The following is a 14,008-nucleotide window of genomic DNA, read 5'->3' as shown; positions in this document are numbered from 1 at the left end:
ATTGGGATGAAGCTGCCAGGCCTTTTTACCACACCTTGATCAGCCCACTGGCTATGGGCTGCCATGGGAGATGCATACCCTTGGACAAAGAACATTCCTGCAGCTGAGGCAAATTCTGCAGGAGCTGAGAGTTGGGACAAGTTCTTCCATGAATGAGGATCTGAGTGGCACAGCTCTATGTCTACAAAATGGGGCCACAAGAATACATGTAATGTGGTCTTTGCTTCAAGGTTTAGTTAGAGATAAGATAGTAACTAATCAAAATAATACAGTAAATATGGCAATAAAGACACCCAGAGGGACTTTTGTGTGTTCTCAAGGGACATTTTTGGCATGTCTGCATAAACAATGGCATGGGGGTCATTTCTTCTCTTCTTTCTTTCTTTCTTTTTTTTTTTTGAGACAGAGTCTCACTCTGTCTGTCGCCCCAGGCTGGAGTACAGTGGTGCGATTTCCACTCACTGCAACCTCTGCCTCCCGGGTTCAAGCAATTTTCCTGCCTCAGCCTCCTGAGTAGCTGGGATTACAGACGTGTGCCACCATGCCTGGCTAATTTGTGTATTTTTAGTAGAGACAGGGTTTCACCATGTTGGACAGGCTGGTCTCGAACTCTTGAGCTCGTTATCCTCCCGCCTTGTCCTCCCAAAGTGCTGGGATTACATGCATGAGCCACGGCGCCCAGCCTCTTCTGTGATTTCTTTGGCCACTCCTTCTTTTTCGCCATACCAGTTCCTTTATTTTCCCTCTTGCTTCCTAAATATTAGACCTACCTAATCTTTTTACCCTAGGTCCCTTTATACATGAGTTATACTCTTTTTATTAATGTCTTCATTAACTTCCATTTTTAGCAACTATCATCTTAACATCAGCGTTTCTCAAATAAAATCATGTGAGAAAATTAAGCCCTAAAAAATGATTTGAGTGACCCTTTCCTCAGTCTTCACACAGATGGTAGGGAGCTAATCTTCTTTTCCATTCATGGAAGCAAGTTAATTCATTATGTACAATGGATGCCTTAAGACATTAGTGTTTACTTTTTTTTTTTTTTTGAAACCTGATGGAGAAGGGCCACTGTAGACTGAAGACTAAATTGATATCTCCAGTCTCAGCCTCCTTGTCCAATTTCAATGCTGTCTAGTCAACTTACAGCTTCTCCTGTTAAATTTATAATATCACGGATCCTACCTCCTACCTCCTTGCTGTTTCTCACACTGGCTCCTAATTTTTGTCTCTCTGTTTGGTTCAGCGGCATCAACATCCACCCAGACACCAAAGTCCTCAATCTCCCTTAATAGGCAACATACCCAACGGGCTATCAAGTCCTCTAAAAATGTTCTTCCATGGTCCTCTTTGATTCCCAAATGTGTGCTTTATATCTATCAAATTATTGCTTCTTCCTACCCAAACTCTTGTAAAAACTTTCCCTCTCTCTCTCTCTTTCTCTCTCTCTGTCAGACACACACACACACACACACCTCTTTCTGCTTCCATAATCTCCCAAGTCCAATTTCTCCTGGCTATAGCCACTAGTATCAAGTTACTAAATGGAAACACGTATTATTCCCCTGTTCGAAAAGCTTCTGAGCTCCTTGATTCCTTCACACATAGTCTCTGCATTGAAAGCCAGATGCAAGTTATGGCTTTCCACTTTGTTGGCATGGCAATACTGTATAAAACTCCCAGATTAGGAGGACTATTTCATAACATCTGAACAATCAGCTATGCTTAGTTACTTATAGCTCCTATTCACATGATCAATGGCTCTAACCTGGGATTATTCATGTTCCGCAAATATCTTTGCACCAACAGACTTAGTAGGTGAATAATAGGTGTACAATAAATATTAATTATGAATAAGTGAGTGAATGAATGAACAAGTGAATAACATTGTTCCATCTATTCGAAGACTTCCACTACAATATTTTCACTTTTTTTGCCTAATGCCCCACAATACCATGATTTATAATCTATGATCTAGTCAAATACAACAGCTTGTAATTGACTGACTGTTTTACGAAGTATTGTTCTGAGAATTTCTCATTGCTATGCCCTCCCTGTCTAAGTCTTGGTTTCATACCTTTACTTGTTAAAATCCCATCCGTGCTATCATATCATATTCTTCATGGCATTTTCTCTGATTCGTCACCAGATGTTAATTCTCCATTCCTAGAAACTCTGCAGTACATAAATGTATGCCCTTATCATATTCTTTCTTGTAATACGATTGCCTCCACACACATAATGAGGCCTCCTCTGTGTACCTACCATGAGAATTCCAGCATGAAATTTCAGTTGAGGTTGTCCAAGATTCTATTTAAGCAGAAACCCTATAAGCCTTGTGGAAATGATGATGATGGTGATGATGATGGTGATGGTGATGATGCTGGTGATGGTGATGATGATGGAGACAGAGAGAGAGGGAGCGAGAGAGAAAGGAAAAGGATATTTGTTTCCCTATTTTATTCCTGAAACCAGCATTACCTGTGCCTTACCTGTAGTTTGGTTTTAGCTACTCTCTTAATATGTTCTACAATCCTACATTTAAAAAATAAATCTCACCTTTTGCCTGAGCTACTGTGAGTTGGGTTTATGTCATGTGAACTAAAAAATTTTTCTGCCTAGTACACAGAGAGAGACAATATGAGGTGAGATTCAGTATGTATCTCACACTGACTTCTGAATCAACCTTTCCTTCCTTCCTTCCTTCCTTCCTTATCTTCTTTTCTTCTCTTCCTCTTTCTCTTCCCTGTTTAAATATTTATTGGCCTGGCATGATGGTGTACACCTGTAATCCCAGCTCTTTGGGAGGCTGAGGCAAAAGAACTGTTTGAGCCCAGGAGATCTAGACTAGCCTGGGCAACATGGAGAAACCTCATCTCTACAAAAAATACAAAAATTAGCCAGGCATGGTGGTGGGTGCCTGTAGTCCCACCTACTCAGGAGGGTGATGAGGGTGAGGTGGGAGGATTGCTTGAGTCTGGGACAGCCTGGGTGACAAAAAAAAAAAAAACCACTAACAGATAAACACACACATGCAAGCACACATAAATAAAATTATTTCTTGATACTCTCCTCTCCGATACTCTGTGAAAATAGAGACTCTGAGAAAACACTCCAGTAAAAGGTCCTAGAATGTATGCTATGACTAAGTTCCTGTAAGATGATGGTGAGAAACTAAACAATGCATATCTTAGTACAAAGGACACAGGCTTTGGCCAATACAGGCTTGGGTTAGAATTATAATTCTGTTACTTGCTGTCCGTGTGATCCCAGAAAATTTATCAACACCTTTATGTTACAGTTTACTTTTTCAAAAAGTTCCTGTGATTGTGACTATTTTACCCCACAACCCTTCTAGGCCAGGGACAGGACTAGGGTGAGGCAGGAGGGACCCCTAGGGTGCCACGTTTAAGGAAGCACTTACTCTTTACAACTGACAGTGAAGGCCTCCTTAAATGTTATCCTTAGGGGATTCACAGGTTCACTTTAGTTCAGGCCTTGAGAATTGTGGCGAAGATTGAATGACTTATTACATACAAAGGGGTCCCAATAGCAAATGGTACATAGTAAGTGTTTAATAAACCCTAGGGATTGTTGTTTTATTATAATTACTCTGGCTACTTTTCTTTTTTAGTATTACCTGCCCCAATCACTGTTATTACTATTTTAACTACCACCACCATGAATGTCGGTAATACATTGGTTCTCACTTGGGTTATAATGAAATTATTTTAACTTTTTTTGCAGAGAGTCTTTCCTGTGCCTCATACTTTTTGAGCAAAATGCCAGCCAAACTCACAGCCTGGAATGTGGTAGCTCTGCAGGGAAAAGCACAGCTACTGCAAAACCAAGGAAAGTTTTATCGGCATAACAACGGCACAAAGCAGAGACTTAACCCAGCTTAAAGTTTGGGGGAGGATGTGTCCTAGAAATAGGGAAAATTGCAAACTAATACATCTCCAGAAGGCAGGTGGCATGACAGCTAAGAGTTCAGGCTTTGCACACCTAGATTCAAGAAATGGCTTTACTATTTCCTGACTGTGTGACATTGGGCAAGTCATTTCTTCTTTCTCTCAGCACCTATTTTCTCCTCTGTTATAATACGCACCAGCTCAGTTGGATTTGTAACAATAAAATGGGATGATGCCTATAAAGAACTCAGCACAGGAATGGCACATACAAAGTGCCCCACTTACAGGAGCCATTTCGCCTTCTCTGTTGTCTGTTAGTGTTGTCGTTGTTGTGCTACTACTATGCTGCTGTCCCTCATCCCTTTATTCTTAAACCCAGTCTAAAATCACATTCTCTAGGCTACTGTGGTCTGGAAAACCATGACACCCAATCCTTCTGTCTTTGATGAAACACTGGTACAAGGAAGCAGGACCAGGGAGTTTGGCCTCACCAGCATCTTCCACCAAGCCTCACACATGGTAGCACCCATAAATGTAATTTAGATTTAAAAATCCAGATCCCTCAACTAAGAGAGAGAAACACAATATCCCTAATTTTTTTTCTAAGTCTGGCCAGACAGCCTTCTCTTTATTTTCTGTGGGTCTCCTCTGTTTGGTTAAATAACTGACACCTCGGTGACAGCATTCTACAGCTGCCCTTCAGCTCCTGGATTGGGGATGCTGGTGCCCTCCATAATCTACCCCTCTGATGAAGAACATGTATCTCTGCTGAACTCCTGGGTGGAAAAGCTTTGACTCTGAGCCATAATTAAGATTTCGTATACTCTCAGACTGAAATTGAGTGGAAGGCGGGAATGCTGCATTGGATGCTGCATAGGACTGGATGGGATTCCGGAGTAGACTGTCCCTGTAAAACAAGTTATATGGTTTTCCTGGCCACTATCAAGTACCCTTTCCATGGCCACCTTGGGGCATGACTATGACAGTGTTTTGTAACAGCCTATATTTGGGCTCCTTTCTTGAAATATATCCCAGAAGCTGAAGGCTGTGTCATCAATAGAAGTAGTCTTTGACATGTGCCTAATGGAAGGGGAGAAAAGTGGCCTTGGGTCCACTGCCTCTGAGCTTTCATTCTGGAATACAATCTTGCTCCCTGGGAGCAACAAAAAAAGAGGTTGGTCTAGACCAAGGCGAAGCAACACCAGGCCTCTTGGCTGAAATTCCATGTACATCAGGGTGTTCCTTCCCTCCCACATTGCTTAAGGGAACCCACACAGAGAAACATCTGGCCAGATGCAATCTACAAAACATGCTGTGAAACATATTAGCTCCCTCAGGCCAATGGGGGCCCACCTAGTAAACGAGCAGGAAAGGACCCCTCAGTGAATTCTGGAAGCTGAGATCCATTCCACATGGGAACCATCTTTCTGTAAAGAGTGAAGTTCAAGCCAATAATTTGTGCTGAGGTCTGACAGCATCTGGGAAGCTGTCTTAGGAGTCAGGACCATTAACATAAGGGATCATTCAGGACCTGGAGCCATTGTCGTGCAGTTTGTCACAACAGAGAGGAGCAAGGAGAAGGAAGAAGCAGGCTTGGGTTGTCAACAGCAAAGTACTCACAAGGAACTGGCCTTAACTCAGAAAGTGCTGCATCTTCAATTACTGTGCTAAGTGCTTTGGAGGCAACATTTCATTTTATTTTCACAATCACCACAAGGTCTGTATATCCCATTTTGTGAGTCAGGTATATGAGGAAAAAGAAGATACAAAACTTATTCAAACGCACTTGACTAGTGAGTATGGCGAGGAGGGAAACTCATGTCTGCCTGCCTTGAGCCTTTGTAGCCATACTGTGAGTAAAGCATCAATTATCTGCCTCTAGACACTTTCTCTAGATAACACCTAAGCTTGCAGTCCTCAAGATTAGGGGAGGACCCTGAGTTTATGCCACAAGCTCGCTCTTCTCCAAAGCACCATTTCCCAGACCACCGAGAATCTGGATTTATATTTTCTAGGGTGACCATAATGATAGATAAGTGCTGCTGACTTCTCAGGTTAAAGGTGGACATCTGTGTACAGCAAGCCCCCTGCTTTTTTTTTTTTTTTTTTTTTTTTTTTTTTTTTTTTTTTTTTTTACTGTCCATTGCTCAGGTGTGAAGACAAAAAGGGAGAGGAAAAGGGAGGAGTCACACATAATTAATTGGACAATTTAATAGGTTCCGAACTTCTGATTCCAATTAACCCCTGAACTTAGTTCTGGCCTGACCTGCTGGCTCTCAGCATGATGGACTCAAGCCTTAAAACTGGTTTTGGGTGTGATTTTCAGCGGCTTCCATAGGGGCCTAATGAAGAAAGGAGTGGTCATGATTGAATTCATGACCAGAACTGTTGTGCAGAAGAACAGGCCAGTGATTACAGGGAGAGACCTCAGACTCAGGGAAGCTGGTACAGGGCCAGTACCTTGATTGCTTTCAAGCACAGAACATTGGAGGACAAACAAATAAATGACTCAGACCTGTGAGCCTGAGATCTGAATCAGCAGCACCACAAATAACCACCTGTCCATTTGCACTTCTCTCTCCCACTTAACTGCTGCATTGTCAACATCACACTTTCCATATCTCTTATTACTTCTCATTTACTGAGGCTGATGGGAAGTGAATACTCCTTGGAATAACTCCAATGGACTTTCTCTGCCTGAGATTCTCCAAGCAAACCAGGCCACAAGATTTGGCATTAAGATGGCCTGGTTCAAATCCTTGCTCCACCTCTTCTCATCTGTGTGACCCTGAAAATAATATTTAAACCCTTTAAGCTTTAAACCTGGGTTTCCTTATCTATGCAATGTGGATAATAGTGGTACCTATCTCATAGGGGCATTTGGGATGACAAAAATTAAAATAATGCACAAAAAGGCCTAGCACATGGCTGGTGCATAACTATTGTTCAATACAGAGTTTTTTGTGATTTATTATTACTACTACTATTATTAAGAGTATAATTACAAATGCATTAGTTTTCTAGGGCTACTGTTTAAAAAGTACAAAAGAATTGGTGGCTAAACAACAGAAACTGACTGTCTCACAGTTCTAGAAGCTGGGAGTCCAAGATCAAGGTATCAATAGGGTTGGTTCCTTTTGAAGACTGTGAGGAAGATTCTTCTTCATGCTTCTTCCTTCCTTCTGGTTTGTTGGCAATCTTTGTGTTTTGTGGCTTGCAGATGCATCACTCTGATCTCTGCCTTCATTTTCACATGGCGTTCTCCCTGTGTATTTGTCTTTCTCAAAATTTCTCTTTTTTAATAAGGACATTAGTCATATTGCATTAGGGGCCAATTCATCTCTAGTATGTCCTCACCTTAACTAGTTATATGTGCCATGACTCTATTTCCAAATAAGGGCACATTCTGAGGCATAGAGTTTAAAACTCCAGTGTATAAACTTTAAGAGGAGAAAACTCAACCCATAACAACAAAAGTAATATTGACTGTACTTAAAGTGACATCAGAGCTATGTGATTATAAGCATGTATTTTTCAACTTCCTTCAGATTGCCTGTTCATATTTCAGGATGCCACGTTGTCATATTAGGACTTAAGCAAGAACTAGTGGAGATGGCAAAGAATTCAGAATCTATAGCTGGAACAACATACAGCTAGAACTTGTGGACTGGTAAAACGTCCATCTACCCAATAGAAAGTGCTCAAATTGTTGCAAAATCAAGTTTGATTCAGATTAACGTAGATCCATTCTAGGTAGACAGATGATACACAGTTTATCTCCACCAAGTAAATAGCAATGGGTCTATAGCAGATGCTCTGGCTCCGGGTGAAAAGAATGGAGAGCTGTCCATCTACCAGGCAGAATCAGAATGCCAGAAGGGGAAAAGCACCCATCTCACAGCTTACAGCTTGTACAATATATAAAACATGTTGCCATTGTATAATGGATGAGAACTTGGATTAAAGAATGCTCCAATGTGTGAAAACTAAATATTTCATTTCAGAAATATCATTTCTTGCTTTTATTTCTTCTCCATCTTGAGATTTCACACTTAGGCACACATATAGGCAGATGTGTGTATCTCTCAAAGCATTTTCTAGAATTTTTTTTTTTAGTTTAACTTACTCTTCACACTAACTCTTTTATTTTGTTCTATTATTATTAACATTTGATAGATTTACAAATTGAGATACAGAGATGTTAGGAAATCATCCCTTCACATTACCCAGTTATTTAAAAGAAGAGGAAAAGAAGAGGGAGAAGGTAAAACAGAAGGAAAAATAAACAAGGAGAACAAGTAGGGGAAGGAAGAATACTAGGAAAAATTCATGTTTGACCATAGGTATGATCTTCAAACTCTTGGTCATTTAGTAATGAACACTAAAATTATCTAAACCAGGGACCAGTAAACGATGGTTCATGGGCCAAATTTGGCTCACTGCCTGCTTTTTTGCAAATAAATGCACATTCATTTTTGTGTTGTCAATGACTGCTTTAGAGGTATGACTGCAAAGTTAAGCAATTATAACACAGACTGTATGGCCAGAGAGCCAAAAATATTTACTAATACTATCTGGCCCTTTACAGAAAATGTTTGCTGACCTTATTCTAAATCAGCTCATGATGTTGGTGTTTCAGACTCATTCTATGCCAGTACACTCTGAGCTCTACCTGAGCAGTAGAGTTAGATTTGCCCTGAACTGTCCATATTTTTCTCACCATGGTCTTTGAAATCAAAATAACCCATTGGTAAAATGGTGACATGTATAACTAGCAGGGGGAAAAAAAACAAAAACAAAACAAAACAAAAAAAAACAACAGTAGGCTGGGTGTGGGTGTGGTGGCTCATGCCTGTAATCCCAGCACTTTGGGAGGCCAAGGCGGGCGGATCACCTAAGGTCAGGAGTTGGAGACCAGGCTGACCAACATGGCAAAAGCCCGTCTCTGCTATAAATACAAAAAATTAGCCAGGCATGGTGGCCCATGCCTGTAATCCCAGCTACTCAGGAGGCTGAGGCAGGAGAATCGATTGAACCCAGGAGGCGGAGGTTGCAGTGAGCCGAGATCACACCACTGCACTCCAGCCTGGGCGACAGAGCGAGACTCCGTCTCCAAAAAAAAAAAAAAAAAGAAAAGAAAAGCGAAACAAACCACTAATCTGTACATAGACATCCTTCTCCCAGCCTGTTCCCTTTCATCCAGTGAGCTAACCATTAGGGATCTAGCCATGCTGCAGTAAAAATCCCATACCCGTGACTGACACCTTTGGCACAGCTTCCATGATCGATAACTTTCATCTAAATTTCCGTCTCTATAGGTTGCACAAATTTTCAGACATATGCAAATATGACTGTGACTTAATCACTAGGGCTGACTGGTGATTAATTTTTTGATTATGATCAATCACTACTCACAAATCACAAGAAAACACTCAAGGCAATCGGCAGCATGCTCATTATGTGAGTTTTCCTCAAACCTTGTAATGACTTCCCAAACTAGTCAGAATAAGCTCTTTGTTGTAATCTTCATTTTGGAAAGGATCTTATCTGAAAAAGGGAGTTCATAGGAGAAAAAAGTCAATAAAACTATGAAAAATGCTTAATGTTACTCATAAATAAAGAAATGCAGTATAAAGGGAGTAATGGTTTTAGCCCATCAAAGTGACATTTAAATGTTAATAATCCTTGAGATGGAAGCAGATTTCAAGATTAGACCTACTAATAAACACTGATGTACTATTTTTGAAGATAATTTATCAAATTTGCCCAAATTTAAAATGTACTTACTCTAAGACCCAACAATATAACTTCTAAGAATTTCTCCTAGAGAATTTTTTATAAAGTTTTTTGTATATGTGGTAGCTATATATGTCTATGTGTATGTGCATGCACATTTAGATATATACATATATCATAATACAAGGCTTTTTATTTTAATTTTGTTTATGACGCTAAAGAAACTTGGAAACAGAGATCAATGTGAGATTGTTTAATGAAGTGTGGTATGTACATAAGATAAAGGACCAGATGGCAGTTTAAAGAATGTGTCAGACATCTATTCAATGACATGAATAACTATTCAAGGTCTGCAAAGTGAAAGGAGCAGATTGCAGAGCAGTATGTAGAGTCCAAAGACTTTATGATGCATCAGAATCACCTGAATATTTTGTTAAAACACAGATTGCTGTGCCCTCCTTCAGAAATTTTGATTTAAGTCATGGCCAAGACCCAAAACTTTGTATTTCCAACAAGTTTCAGGTAGTGCTGATGCTGCTGATTCTAGTACCACACTTTGAGAACCACTGAGGCAAGATATGGTATCACTATATGCCTGCTTATATATATACAGGCATAGTCTTAGAGAAATTGATATTGCTGGTTTTGCCACATAGAACTGGGGCATGGAAGACAGACAGTTTAAATTATACTTCATAGTATGTATACTATTTGAATTTGTACAACTAACATTTATGACTATAGCCATATTAATAATAACACTTTGGTTTTTAAATATTTCCTGTCACTTGATTCATTACCACTTGCATTTTATGTTAAATACTTATTTGTTATGATCAATTTATAAGTTCCATTTTTTTCTCCTTGTCTGTAAAGAGAGAACACATTGTTGATATGGACTGTATTTGCTTTCTACTGCTCGGTATCATATTACCACAAACTTAGCAGTTTAACATTAGGAACAAAGATTTATTATCTCATACAGTTTCGAAGTTTTAGGAGTCTAGGAGCAACTTTGCTGGGTGGTTCTGGCTCTTATAAGCTCTCAGTTAAAATGTCAGTTGAACCTACCATCTTCTCATGCCTTGAACTGGGGCTGGGGGAGAGAATCCTTTTCCAAGTTTACTTATGTGGCTGTTGTGAGGAGACTTCTGTTCCTCACCGAGTAAGTCAAGTAATTTTTAATTACTTTCTGGGCTCCCAGTAGATAGAAATTGGTAATATGATCGCTGATCCCTAAGATAAAAGTGTTTATTGTTCATACAACAGGAATATTTCTCCAATGTAAATTAATAAATTATTATCTTAGTATCTTAAGAAGAAAAGGAAGGAAAAGAGGCTAGAAAAGAGGAAGAGGAAGATGGGAGGAAAGAAAGGGAAGGGAGGGAGGAAGGAAGAAGAAATAAAGAGTAGAAATGAAAAATAAGGGAGAGGAAGGCAGGGCCTTCATATTTGAGGTTAGAACTCCTCCCACATTTCATGTAGTAGGATAGTCAGGTGGTATATTTATTAACAATTAACTCAGGATTGGAATTCACTTATTTGCTTTTTTTTTTCTTTTTTCCAACATCATCATGCAGCTAGTAAGTGCTAGGCCTGGTCTTGGGAGATCAGGATGCACAGATGCAAAAGACAAGGGCTCTGCCTTCAGAAACTCACATGAAAGAGTAACCTACAGAGAGAAAAGCAAACAAAAATAGCTGGTATTAATTTAACACTGGTATGCTCTGCTACATATTCTTGCATGATTTCATTTAATTCTCACAATAACTCTGGATAGCAGCCACTTAATTATCTCCATTTTTTAGAGGAGGAAATTGAGGCATAGCTAGGTTAAGACTATGTGATCTTAGAGCCCGACCTCTTCATCATGACATTAGCCTAAACGTCAGATACTTACCCTATATCTTTGAGATAAACTCTTAAATAGAGATGGGGGAGAAAAAGGTATGGGAACACAGAGGAGACTGATTCCACCTAAGGACATCAAAGAAGGACTGTTGACATTGTGACTGGGTCTTTAAGGATGACTTGAGGCTTACCATAAAGAAAAGAAGGTAATGGATATCTTGGCTGAAAGAAAAAAATTACAGAGGAAACCACAGATGGGGACATCTATGCAGCTGTTCTGACTGGATTGGTAAATTCTGGTTTGGTTCTGAATTCTGATTGGTATATACCATACACAGAAAAGTAAATTGGAGTGGGCTAGAGGGCAAGTTTGGGGCAAGTTATGAAGGGCTTTGTGCACAAGCAAAAGATTTAAACTTGGTAAATTGGAAATCAGTAAGTTCTTTACGCAGAATGAGTCATCGTGACTCATATCTTAAAAGGGTCTCACTGGACCAAGTTGGGGAATAATCACAGGAGGAGAAATTGTTGATAGGGAGACAAGCTGGGAGCAATGTTTGTCATGAAGTCAGAGGTGGTGAAGGCAAAGTTTGGACAGTCATTTTTGTGGATGGTAAGAAGAATAGGCTGGATCAGAGAGTATTTGAATGGTAGGTGTGAGCTGGAGAGAAGAGAGACAAGAAAGGAAGAAGGCATCACAGATGCCCCCAATATACTTTGGCCAATTGGAGGTGGGTTTGTTGTTGTTGTTGTTGCTTAAATTACTCCTTATCAGATATATAGGTTGCAAATATTTTCTCCCATTCTGTAGGTTACCTTTTCACTCTATTAGTTGTTTCTTTTGTTGTACAGAGCTTTTTAGATTAAGGTGATCCCACTTGTTTGTTTTGCCTTTGTTGCCTGTGGTTTTGGTATAATAACCATAAAAGCATTGCCAAGATGAATGTCATGAAGCCTTTTCCATATGTCTTCTTCTAGAACGTTTACAATTTCCCCAAAAAAGACAGACAAGTGGGCAACAAGCATATGAAAAGATGTTCAACTACACAGGAAAATGCAAATCAAAACCACAATGAGCTATTACATCACACCTGTTAGGATGACTATTATCAAGAAAACCAAAGATAATAAGTATTGGTAAGGATGTAGGGAAATTGGAATCCTTGTGCACTGTTGATGGGAATACAACATTGTCCAATGGCTATGGAACAGTATGAAGTTTCCACAAAAAAATAAAAATAGAACAATTACATAATCCAACAATTCCACTTCTGAGTATGTATCCCAAAGTGTTGAAATCATGATCTCAATAAGATCATTCCAGCATGATTCACAGTAGCCAACATAAGGAAACAACCTAAATGTCCATCTATAGGTGAATGGATTTTTTTAAATGTGGCATGTACATACAATGGAATATTATTTGATTTTTTTTCAGACAAATTTTAGCTCTTGTCACCCAGGCTGGAGTGCAGTGGCACGATCTCAGCTTACCACAACCTCTGCCTCCTGAGTTCAAGCGATTCTCCTGCATCAGCCTCCTGAGTAACTGTGATTATAGGTGCCCGCCACCAGTGGGCTAATTTTTGCATTTTTGGTAGAGATGGGGTTTCACCATGTTGGCTGGGCTGGTGTAGAACTCCTGACCTCAGGTGATTTGCTCGCCTCAGCCTCCCAAAGTGCTGGGATTACAGGCACGAGCCACCACGCTCGGCCTATTTGATATTTAAAAAGAAGAAATGGAAAAACATGAATGAACCTCAAGAACATTATGATAAGTGAAATAAGCCAGTCACCAAATGACAAATACTACATAATTCCACTTAATATGAAGTCTCTAAGATAGTCTAACCCATAGAAGCAGACTGTAGAATTGCCAAGGGCTTTAGGAACGAAAATGTGGAGTTGTTTATCAACAGGAATAAAATTTCACTTATGCAAGATGAAAAATTTCCAGAGGTCTACTGTATAGCATTGTGCTTATAGATAACAATACTGTATTGCACACTTAAAAATCTACTAAAAGAGCAGACCTTATGTTAAATGTCCTTATCAAAATAAAATAAAATAAAAGCGGTGATAAGTTCTTGAGTGCTTACCATACAGAAGACACTGTGCTAAGTACTTTACAAGTACTATCTTATCTTTTATCCTAAGAAAAAGTTACCAATTTTATCAGAATTTTGCAGAATGAGAAAATTGAGGCATAGAAAGGTTTATTAACTTGCTTGTACACACACCACTCACAAATAACAGAGCCAAGATTTCATTCCAGGCCTTTAAATTCAGAACTTATGTCTTAACCACTGTTTTACATGGGTGCATTATTTCATCTTTGTTTTAATAAAGATGTCTTTAGAAGAAAGGGATGTGGGTAGGTAACATTGTTGAGATGGCAGACAGTGTTAAACTTCATCCAAAGTGCAAAGGAGGCATCAGTGTCTACTATATATTTTCAGAATAAAAGATGATGGTGTTCAGAGGTGACAGATTCAGTATGGCCTGTTCTT

The sequence above is a fragment of the Gorilla gorilla genome, chromosome 21 (assembly GCF_029281585.2).
Source record: "Gorilla gorilla gorilla isolate KB3781 chromosome 21, NHGRI_mGorGor1-v2.1_pri, whole genome shotgun sequence".
Lineage (NCBI taxonomy): Eukaryota > Metazoa > Chordata > Mammalia > Primates > Hominidae > Gorilla > Gorilla gorilla.
This window is presented reverse-complemented; position numbering follows the sequence as displayed.